Source organism: Panthera onca, chromosome A1, assembly GCF_046562875.1.
Source record: "Panthera onca isolate mPanOnc1 chromosome A1, mPanOnc1 haplotype 2, whole genome shotgun sequence".
Lineage (NCBI taxonomy): Eukaryota > Metazoa > Chordata > Mammalia > Carnivora > Felidae > Panthera > Panthera onca.
The window spans coordinates 224,137,733-224,148,987 of NC_138339.1; the positions used below are offsets into that span (position 1 = coordinate 224,137,733).

Below are 11,255 nucleotides of genomic sequence, written 5' to 3' on the forward strand. Positions count from 1 at the left end.
AATCAATGCTGACATCATTGTCTTAAGCATATACATACATCACCTAAAACAGTTGTTGATTCAACAAGAAAGACCTTCTTTCTGGGCTCCAGGGGTGAATAAGGCAAAGACCCAGATGTCAAGGAGTTACATTTTGTTGAGGGGGTATTTAAAATAAGGTAGTTGGAAAAGGCCATTTTGAGATAACATTTAAGTATATACTCGAATGAAATTACTAAATCATCCATCAATCAATATAATTAACAATGTCCTAATTCTTGTAGGGTAAAATGGCTTGCATGAAAGAGTTTTACAAAACATGTTCTTTTGAGGATATAGTTTTGCTGTCATGATATGTTTTTGAAAACTGCATGAACCATTTTATTCTACCAGAAGAGATTTGATTTATTTCAGATAAACATGTATTCAGTGACAAGGCCACTTTTAAAGCAAAGATTATTTTTAAAAGCCTATCAAAAAATGAAAACTACAAGTCCCTAGACTTTCAACTATGTTTCTATGACTAAAATGATAAAACAAAAATAGCTCAAGCTCTAAAATTATATTGTATGAAATTATGGATGCACAAGAATCAGTTTCCTCTGAGCTTTGATAATTACATTTTAAATAGAGTACTGACATGCTGTAATTATAATATTAAAATGCTAAGATAATCAAATGCTCAAAAGGGGTATTCTGAGCTTCTAAAAGATTTTGTAAATGTCATTAAAATTTCTACTGTATTTCAATTACATCACAGAAGACTATTATTATGTGTATGTTTCAGTTCACATCTAACTGGCAATCTTTTTGACACAGATAAAATTATTGCTTTTGTATCTATTTAATAACATTGATTAAAAAAACTTTTTACTCTACGCAGTGCACTTAATTTTTCCTGGCAGCAGAAACAAACAAACAAAACAAAATCCTTTACTTTCACTATTTCTTCTTTCCTCCCATTTCAGAGTTATCTCCCCTCTTTTCCAAAGCCAATCAAATCCTCCTGCTTTGTTCATATCCTTCTCCTCTCCTACATTCTCCGAGATACCACTCCATTAAGTGCCTCTTTCTCTTGCAGTTTTGGCTTCTTTTAAATTGGATATCTTCTAATACATAGTATCTTGGAGCACCTGAGTGACTCAGTCAGTTAAGCATCCAACTCTTGATTTTGGCTCAGGTAAGGATCTCACAGTCGGTGAGTTCGAGCCCCACCGAGAGCTCTGTGCTGATAGTGCAGAGCCTGCTTGGGCTTTCCCTCTTTCTCTGTTCCTTCCCCACTTGTGCTCTCTCTCGTTCTCTCTCAAAATAAATAAAGAAAGAAAAACTTAATAAAGTGCATAGTAGCTCCATATTAAAATTATAAGTAAATTAAGAATATGACATTGTTAAGGATCCTGCAGCTGTTAGAATTATCATCACCTCTCTGTTCATCATGTCATCAAGTTTTTTGGAAAGACCGACTGCATCCTGTGCTCAGTATTGTGTGTCTCTCATTCTCTCTTCAGTCTTGTTTCTATCCCCTTTACTCCACCAAATGATTGTCTTATAGGTCACCAGTGCCCTGAGCCACTAGGAACCCATGGGTCTTGTCTATGTTTTGACCTTAATAACACCTTGTTCTTCAAATTTCCTTCCCTAAGGTAGCAAATACATTCCTTGCTTCGTTTCCCACCCCTCTGCTCCATCTCGATCTTTACTGTTCTCTCTTCATCAATCATAAATTCCTTTTCTTCATCCATTTTAATATAGCTTTCCCCAATGTTCTAGTATCAGCTTCTCGGAACTCTCTTATTGATTGATTCCATTTACTACTTTCATTAATTCAGATTTAAAGTGCTCATTACTATTATTAAAGTTTTATCACTATCATTTAATGATACATATGTTTCTTGCCCTCAAGGATAGCTAAGTATGTATGGACATGGGAGTTAGAACAGACAGGGATATAGCTTATGGTTTGCAATGCTGTGCCATAAGTGTATTACTGTCTTCGAGGAAAAATATAATGATGGTACCAAGGGAGAAATGGCGAAAGATCCTTCTGTCAATGAGACTTGCCAAATGAGGTCACTGTTGATCTGGACCATGAAGAAAAAATACAGCACTTGTCAAGATAGATGAAGAAAAAGTGATCATTCCTGGCAGAAGGAATAATGTATATGAAAATTTAAACTATGAATTCTGTGATAATAATATTTCACTTTACTTTTCTAGTCCTATTTCTTCCCTAGGCTTCCCAGTTGCCTTTCTGCAATCTGATAGACATCTCCAACAAGAGAGCTAGGCAGGTTTTCAAAATGAACACTTTCTCTGCCCTCTCTCCTACCTTCTTCTCTACATCTGCTTTCAGTTACTGACAAGCTCGGTCTCTCAATCATCTAGTAATTTTTGGACATAGCTTGAACTCCATCTCACCCTCTCTCTACAATGAGTTATCCATTATTATGAAATTTTCATCTTCATGTTTTGTCCATCTATTCATTCCTTTCCTTTCCTTTCAAACTACATGTATCTGTTCACTTGTTCATTTACTTAGAGAGTACTTACAGAATGTCTTCTTTGGTACTCCTAAGGTAGCTTTCTAGAATTACAGTGAGGAACCAACCGAGAAAATTGCCTGCTGTCATGACTTTTCATTTCATAATAATCAAGGGAACAAATACAGGTATGGGTACATGCTGGGCAGAAAAATCACTTCTTAAGTACAGTTTTCTTAGATAGGTTGACCAGAGAAAGCAAAATGACAAGAACAGAAGGAGGAACACCATGGAAGTTGATTTATGACATGTAGGCTAGTAAGCATCTTTAAGTATGTATCTATGTGTGCCTAGCAGCACTGTACAAGGCTCTGAGTATGCCATCGTGAGAAGGATACATAAAGAAATCGTGGAGCTATCACAAATGGTGACTATGTTGTTTCTCCCCGTTATTCCTCTTTGATATTCTCCCACCCGTGTCAACTTTCTTTCCCAAGAAAGAAGTCTTGATGTGTAGCAGATGCTGAAAATGTAGAAGAAATTTACACACTCACTTTAAACAGCAGAGGATTTGATAAATATATAGTTCCTTTGATTATCTATGGATAAAATGCAAGATGAAAATATGTCATTGTTAGATGGGAACATTAATGTCATAGACGTTCATTACTTTTTTTCAAACAAAGAATCGAAGTCCCAGAAGACCAGTCTAGCTTGCAAAATGCTGAGAAAATATTTCATTACATGAATTCTGACAAGTGATCCCACAAAAATAGCATTGACCATAAACTTTACAAAAAGTTTTTTGGAAAACAAAGTACATTTTATGAAAATTTATATAAAGAAAATAAACCCCTTCTCCATATGTGAAATGTTGGATAATTCCTTCCCACGTCAATTTCTTCCTCTCTCCATACTAATCCACCCATTTTGTAACGCAGAGCAGAACCATTCATAGAAAAGATGGAGAAAGTGAATGTGTGGCATTCCTCTTAACTTTAGACCTCATTTTTTCTTTAAAGCTTTATCCAGTGTTCTTCTTTTTCTTCTTTTTTCTTATTATTTTAGAGTCTTGGCATTTGGGACCTAGACAACTAATCTGAATAAGTTGTACAGACAAAAGAGTTTCTGACACCTTGACAACAAATATGGGGGGTTTGAGCCACTAGTTTTCTTGAATATTAATTGTCCATGTGCAAGACAAATGTCAAACTTGCATACATTTCATGCAAAGACTGTGGTAAAAGAGCTGAACTCTAGCTATGGAATCATACTGTAATCATAAAAAAAACCTTTAAAACGTTCATAAGGAAACGCAAGTTATTTTTGAAAGGTATGGGTAAAATACACAAAATGTTGAGGCCTTTAAGAGGATTTAAGGAGTGAAATGACAGGAGGTCAGACTCAGTCAGGTGTGGAATATCCAAGAGCTTTAAAGCTTCTGCTTTAAGAAAAGAACAAATACAACTCATCCCAATTCCATTTGAGCATCCTCCTTTTAAAGTTGCCCCAGCAGAGAGCCACTTTTTATCTGGCCAGGAGCCTGAAGAAAATCATCAGGGTCTGCTAGGAGGCTTGCACCTCAGGGCCCACTTTGCTCCCCTTGTCCTCCAGACTCTTACCCCCTGTGTCCACACCTGAAGAAGGAGGGGCACCTTTGACACTTTGCTATAGATATATAGATATAAATATATCGATATTATAATTCCTATAATATCTAGCTGATGCCCTTATGCATGAGGTTAAGAAGCCCAGCCCAAGTGTGTTTCAGAACCACTCTTACCCGAGGATCCCAGTTCCCATCTGTCTGGAGCGGATTACAAATATTCTTATCTGGACATCTGAGAGGGCAGAATCCATAGTGGCCAAATAAACAACCATACGTTTTAATCCAGAATTGAAATGGTCACTAGAGATTACTTGGGCCAAGTCCTTATTTTGTAAATGAGACAACAGAGGCCTAAAGTAGTAAATGATTCATTCTATACCACACAGTCAGTAAATCACGTTTTAGAATTCGACCCTTTAGAGCCTGTTCCATTGCATCACACTGTCTGCCACATTTTTCCTGTAAACAAACTATCAGAGCAGATTCATTTCTGAAATAAAACCCTTCCGCTGGCAACATTTTAAGGAACGTGAAAACATTTCAATAATCCAACACCACTAAAGCCCTCTGTATCATCGCCTTATTTACACAAGAGCAGTGGCCAATAAAGAACAATCCCTTGCTGCTGTACTTTATTTGTAACTCAACTGGAACATTTATCATGCTGTATGTAATAATCTTTCTATTTTCCTACATTTGGCTGCTAGTTTAGCAAGGGCGGGTCTTATTAATTCATAAATCCTTAATGCCTAACACAACAGCAGGTGCATATGTGACATTCATACATGTGTGGTGCATAAATGAATAGATGGTTACCTATACGAAGGCATGAAAAGTCTGAGAAACAAAAGTGTGTATGGCGATAGACCAATGTGACGAGGAGCAGTCAAAGCTAGTCTTACGTACTTGCATTTGATGCACCGAGATACAGTCAATGAGGTTTTGAAATAATGAGGAGACTTGAAGAAAGCAGTGCTTGAGAACAAATCTGGCAGTCGTTTGCAAAGTAGTTGAGAAGATGTCGTGTCAGGAAGGCTACGCGGCTCAAACTCTTCTAGAATACATCCAGTCTGGAGAGGGGGATTAGAAAGATACAAAATAATCAGGTCTAAAAATGCTGCGGTTGCACAGTACATGAAAATGTCAAAGTACTAAGAACCATTTTTTGACTCACATCTTTCAAAACACAACTCAGAAATCACTTCCTCACGGAAGCAATCTGTGGTCTCAGGCAGTGTGTCTCCACTGGTATCCCAGAAATCAGTTCCAGCTATGCCTAGCACCTCAGCCCTCAGATCACCTGAATAGCCAAGGGGAGACAGAGACCTATGACCAGTTACTTCGGGCTGCAAGGAGCCTTGGCCATTTACTCCTATGCGCTATACAAATAACCTCATTTCTATGAGCGCATGACATGAAAAATTTCAAAAGCACTATTATTTTCCACTATGTTGTCTTTTAACTTCTGATGTAATTAATTATTTGACAAGTACCACTTTAGGCAAGGGATGAAATGGATTTGAAAAGATTACCTCTGCCTGTAATTCCAATAAACTTCAGTCTTCAGTGGCTCAAGTTCTTACAGTCAGAATTAGATACAACTTGATGCTCGAGAAAGCCAAACCAGCCTCCTTGGCTGTTCGAACACTTCATCAGAATTTGTCTGCCCTGAGAATCTTTTTTTTTTTCCTTTTCAGTTATGGAATTTACATATAAAATGATGCTTTGAAATATAAGAGGGTATATTATAATGTTTGCTCATTACTTCCTTATGTTGTGGCTTTGTAAATTTTAAAACAGTTTTAGAACAGTATTTAGTATTACATATAAAAACTTCATAAATAAACATACATATACAAAAATAGAGAGGTCCTGAAAAGTTTTTACTGCTGAAATATGCAATCAAGATTTTGAGGACTGTTGACTGGCATTCTTTCTCCAGTAGATACTGTGTGAGTTTTCCCAAGGAGTTCCCTGGAGATAAAAGATAAAACTGACCAGAAATGGCTCAGATGGAAGCATATACAAATTGTATTTTGCTTTTTTAATCCAGTGAGTTCACATCTGCAAATGACTACTCTCATTTACCAAAGATAATACTTTCACCCAATGATATGCATTTACTGTCTATACTAATACTATGTACCCTCATTTATTGAATACACAATTTTTACCACGTGCAGATATTACATCGTTAATTTGGGAGTGTCTATTTCATTTGGACCCTTGATGTTTCCAGCTTGCTTTTAAATCTCCAATTTTTTTTTTTTTCTCATTGGTGCCAGAGACGTTATGACTGCAATTTCCTCTTTTTGTGCTGTCTTATTATTTGCTATATAATTTTCTAACTTTTGTCAGCACTAACCATATAGAAGAAACTGCTGAGTGCTTTGCATCCAACGTCTCACTCAGTTCTCCCACCGCACATGGCGTACTGTAACGTGCTGTTGCTTATCCACATTTTACAGAGAAAGGGAACTGAGGCTGGAGAGGTTTCCTGATCGCGCAGAGTCACACAATTAGCAAGTGGCAGAGTAGAGAAAAAAACAAAGTCTTTTTTTGAACTATACAAATATTTGACTATAAAACCCTTGGGTTTTTTTTGTTAAATTTTTTTTTAACGTTTATTTATTTTTGAGACAGAGAGAGACAGAACATGAACGGGGGAGGGTCAGAGAGAGGGAGACACAGAATCTGAAACAGGCTCCAGGCTCTGAGCTGTCAGCACAGAGCCCGACGCGGGGCTCAAACTCACAGACCGTGAGATCATGACCTTTGCCTAAGTCGGCCGCCCAACCGACTGAGCCACCCAGGTGCCCCTGTAAAACCCTTGTTTGAATGGTATAAATATTACTGCGAACCACCTTAATTCTCCTAGAAGCGTTGAGAATTTAATATAGTGGGTGATGGAAATCGCAAAAAGGAAAATGTTGGGGACGTTTTGCCGAATTAGGAGACAGGTAGCTTGTATTGGGTTAAAGACAAAGAGAGGTTGCTCAATCAAGGCCTGTGGCGCAATATGGACAAATAATCGGAAGGCCGAAGGGGAACCAATACTAGTAATTGCTAGTTGTGAAGCACACAAATTGCAAAAAACATTCATGATAATATTTCACAAGTTGTTTTGCTTTTTAGCAACTATTAACACTAGCCCATCTTCTGGAATATTTGGGGATTGATGTGACTTCATTAATCCATTAGTATGGATAATGTACCCTGAGCTTATAGCATGTGCCATGACTGTGCTAAAAGATGTAGCCTTGGCTGGGCGCTTGGGTGGCTCAGTCTGTTAAGCGTCCAACTTTGACTCAGGTCATGATCTCACAGTTCTTGAATTTGAGCCCCACGTCGGGCTCTGTGCTGATATCTCAGAGCCTGGAGTCTGCTTCAGATTCTGTTTCTCCCTCTCTCTCTGCTCCTTCCCTGCTCATGCTCTGTCTCTGTCTTTCAAAATATAAATAAATGTTAAAAAAAAAAAAAGATGCAGCCTTGGTGTAAACAATGTAAGTATATTACAAAATGCGTGAGGAAAATGTTGTGAGGATTAGATTTACGTGGACTTGATATATGAGCAAGGAATAGAAATGGAGGCTATTTATGATCGTGTAAGACCACGTAAACATTGGAAGATGTACACTTGAGCAGAATATTCAGTCAATAAAATAAAACTTGATTTTACTTCCTTCTCAATACCGCAGAAAACCAGCAGTCTTCCCAGTTCTCAGTAATCATTGAAATGTTAACTAGAGAGTACAAGGCTATATACTTTAATTTTTTTAAATGTGAATGGGGAAAGAGGTCACGAATGGACCAAGATTGGGATGAATTTCAGGAAGACAGAAGGCTACTGTGGTATGATTTATACATTATAGTAGTGGAGAAAGTAACGATCATAACGTGGAGAGAAGTCATGAGTGGAGATTGGAGCCATGTTTTGTAGGCTGGCGCTTAGATTCAACAAGTATGAAGAGCCAAGGTTGGGAGTAAGGCAGAAATGGGAACTGATTGAACGAATTATCTTTCACAACCTTTAAACATTCCCCAAACCAACAAATATACCATGTACAAGATATAAATTTTTATTTTTGGTCTAAAGTTAAGAAATTCTCTTCAGAACCACAGTGACCTTTTGGAATTGGATAAAACTTTCAGAGTCGGTTTTGGTACCCAGGATAGGATATCTCCCCCCCCCCCCCCCGCCCCTTCTGGCTCTGGTGGTGGTACAGAAGTACTGTCTGCTGGATGTTCTTTCCTGTCGTCATGCTTAGAGCTTGTAATATATGTTCTCATTCGGGGCAGAAGAGGCCAGGAATTCTGGGCCAGGGTCATGGGGGGTGCAGAGAGGGCAGGGAGAGAACGCAGCCATGGAATCTACATTTCAATGTTTCCAAAGATGTGAGAAAAATCTTCAACATGAACAAATATGACTAAGAGCTAGTCAATCAAAACATATGGCCCTATAACAAAGAATAATAATTTCAGAAGAAAATAAAACTTTAAGAAAATCTTAATTAGTCTTTCACGACAGATTCAAGATCTTGCACTAACGTAAAAACAACTTACATTGAAAAAGGAGAAATGTAGGGACTTTATGGAACTGAATTTAGAACTTTTTAAGAACATGGTTTACAAAAGAAACATAAAAACAATTTGAGAAAAAAAAAATGAAAGTCAAAAGGCACCAGTCCAGGAGGGCCAGCACCTCTCTGTTAGTAGTTCCTGAGGAAGGGGAGAAAGAAATTATGGGGAACTTCACCGTAGACCAAAATTTCCCAAAGCTAATAAAAGTGACTCTTTAGATTAAAAGGAATCATGAAATTAAATTAAGTTAAATTAAATTAAATTATTAAATTAAAAAAACAGTCCATGCATGCTGTTACTGATGAAATTTCAAAATACTACAGATATTGTCATTTATTTACCCAATAGATAGTCTGTTCCTTTTTACTCAGAGGAATCTGAATTATTGAGAAAATTACATAAGGCAAGGTCCATACTCTCCCAATGACAGGAGACAAGCATACACTGTCTACTTGATCAGTGACCAAGTAAAGATGCTTGCCAATTGTGGCCAATGGACTGAAGGGGGGAAGGTGGCTAAGGGGGATTTTGAGAAAGGGAATGTCTTTCTGATTAAGAGAAAGAGAGAGACAGGAGGAGAAGGAGAGAGAGGAAGACTAAGAAATGGAAGAAGACGACAGAAAAAAAAAAGAGAAGGAGCAGGAAGAGGAAGAAGAGGAGGAGGAGAAGTTCATGCTTTCTTGTGTTGTCAGGAGGTCATGATGCTTAAGGTTGCTGCAGTGAACCGACAACCGTAAGGTTAGACCTAGAGGTCTCAGAAACACTAGCTGAGAACCTTCAAATCAGAAGCTCCCGTCTTCATATTTTGTTTTACGTGAAAAATACAAACACCTTTTTTATGTGAATTCAACCCCAAAATAGCCTAAATGAACAAGTTCAACCAAGGCTTATGAGAAGCTCCAAAAGTTTTGGGAGTGTATCTCCCAAAGGATTTAGAGTGAGACGGACATGAAGCTTCTTTTCAGGATCACTGGATACTCAATGACAGTAAAATAACATCCCCAAAGCTTTGAGCTACATGGCTGTGAAACTGAGGATCTATAGCTTTGCTAAACCATTAAGTGTGAAGGTATTCAAACTTTTTTATCTCCTGCATCATTCTTGACATAATTACATGAGAACATATATTGGCAAAATGAAAAAGAAATCTAACGCGTGAAGATGCCGAATCTAAAATGATTGGAGAGGGGCATGAAAGAGACAGGGGAAACAAAATCCCTATATGACAGCTACACGGCAGTCATGAAAAGCAGTCTGGAAAAAACTGACATTTTCAGAAGGAGCTGCATGATCCTAGCGGTGTAATAAAAACAAAAACAAAAACAAAACAAAAAACAAAACATGTATTTCTTCTTTCATGAGATTAAAATAAGACATTAGAAATTCCAGGAATAACAAAAATATACCAAAAAAATCCTGATCCAAGTAAGAAGCAATGTGGCATGATTTCTATTGAATAATGAAGTTGAAGAAAATGTATATCATTCAACCTTGGTGCTTTTAAGATTCTCCTTTGGATGACACGGAAGCTATTACCTGGCTCTTCAGTGGATTCTGTGGTATGATATTTTCGAAATTGTCTTTTTTGGTTTCCATTTTTCAGAATAAGCCTACGGAATCCATGGTTTCCCAAACTTAGAGCTACTAACATTTGGGCCCAATAATTCTTTGCTGTGGTGGACAGTCCTATTCATGGTCCGATATTTAGCAGCATCCCTGGCCTCTACCCAATGGATGCCCTTGGGACACCATTCACATGTCTCATTCATTGCCAAATGTCCCTTCACAAGGGAGATGGCAAATATGCTCCTGGTTGTGAAAGTACTTTTTAAAAACCTAAAAAAACTATATAAATGTTATAAACTTTGAGTTCATGACATTGGGAGTACAGGTGTGAAAAGTTGAGCGATGGTGTGTAGAGAAAGAAGAGGTAGATGGAAGTAGAAAATCATTTCTTCTCTCCCATCCCCACCCCCACCCCCACTGAGTGACGAGATGCCACCCTGACACAAACCTACTGAAGATTCACTCACTTCTCTGGGTGAAGCTTCTAGAGCACGCCGGTCCACAGGCGAAGCCCAGCAGACTGCAGGCTAACTGGCAGGGATTAGGATGGACCACATTTCTTCTTTTACAGAAGGAAGTTGAGATACTATCTAAAGTTCTTGAATCACTTTAAGTATTCAGGTTATTTAAAAATTTATACATAATAATCAAGAGACTATGCATATTTATTTTTCTAAGCTTATTTATTTATTTTGAGAGAGAGAGAGCACAGGAAAGGGGCAGAGAGAGAGGGAGAGAGATTATCGCAAGCAGGTTCCGTGCATCCTGAGGCAGGGCTCAATCCCCTGAACCGCGAGATCATGACCTGAGCCAAAATCAAAAGTTGAATGCTTAACCGACTGAGCCACCCAGGCGCCCCAAGATTATGTATATTTTAAAAAGACATTGGGAGAAGAGATGCCTGTAGGGGATCATGTGAATATTTTTCACACTAAATAATAAAGACAGCTAAAGAATTATAAATCAAGAATTAGTGGTTTAAATACGTTACTTGGGGCTATTGGGTTTACAATCAAGAGTACTAAAATAGAAATAGTCAA

At 37.8% G+C, this 11,255-nt stretch overlaps 1 non-coding gene across 1 annotated transcript; it reads right to left on the reverse strand.

Moving 5' to 3' along the window:
- Positions 1-10,634: 10,634 nt before the first annotated feature.
- On the reverse strand, positions 10,635-10,769 carry LOC132682613 (small nucleolar RNA SNORA52). Its single transcript, XR_009611785.1, has one exon. It is a non-coding gene; the product is annotated as a small nucleolar RNA SNORA52 (small nucleolar RNA).
- Between the last annotated feature and the right edge of the window lie 486 nt (positions 10,770-11,255).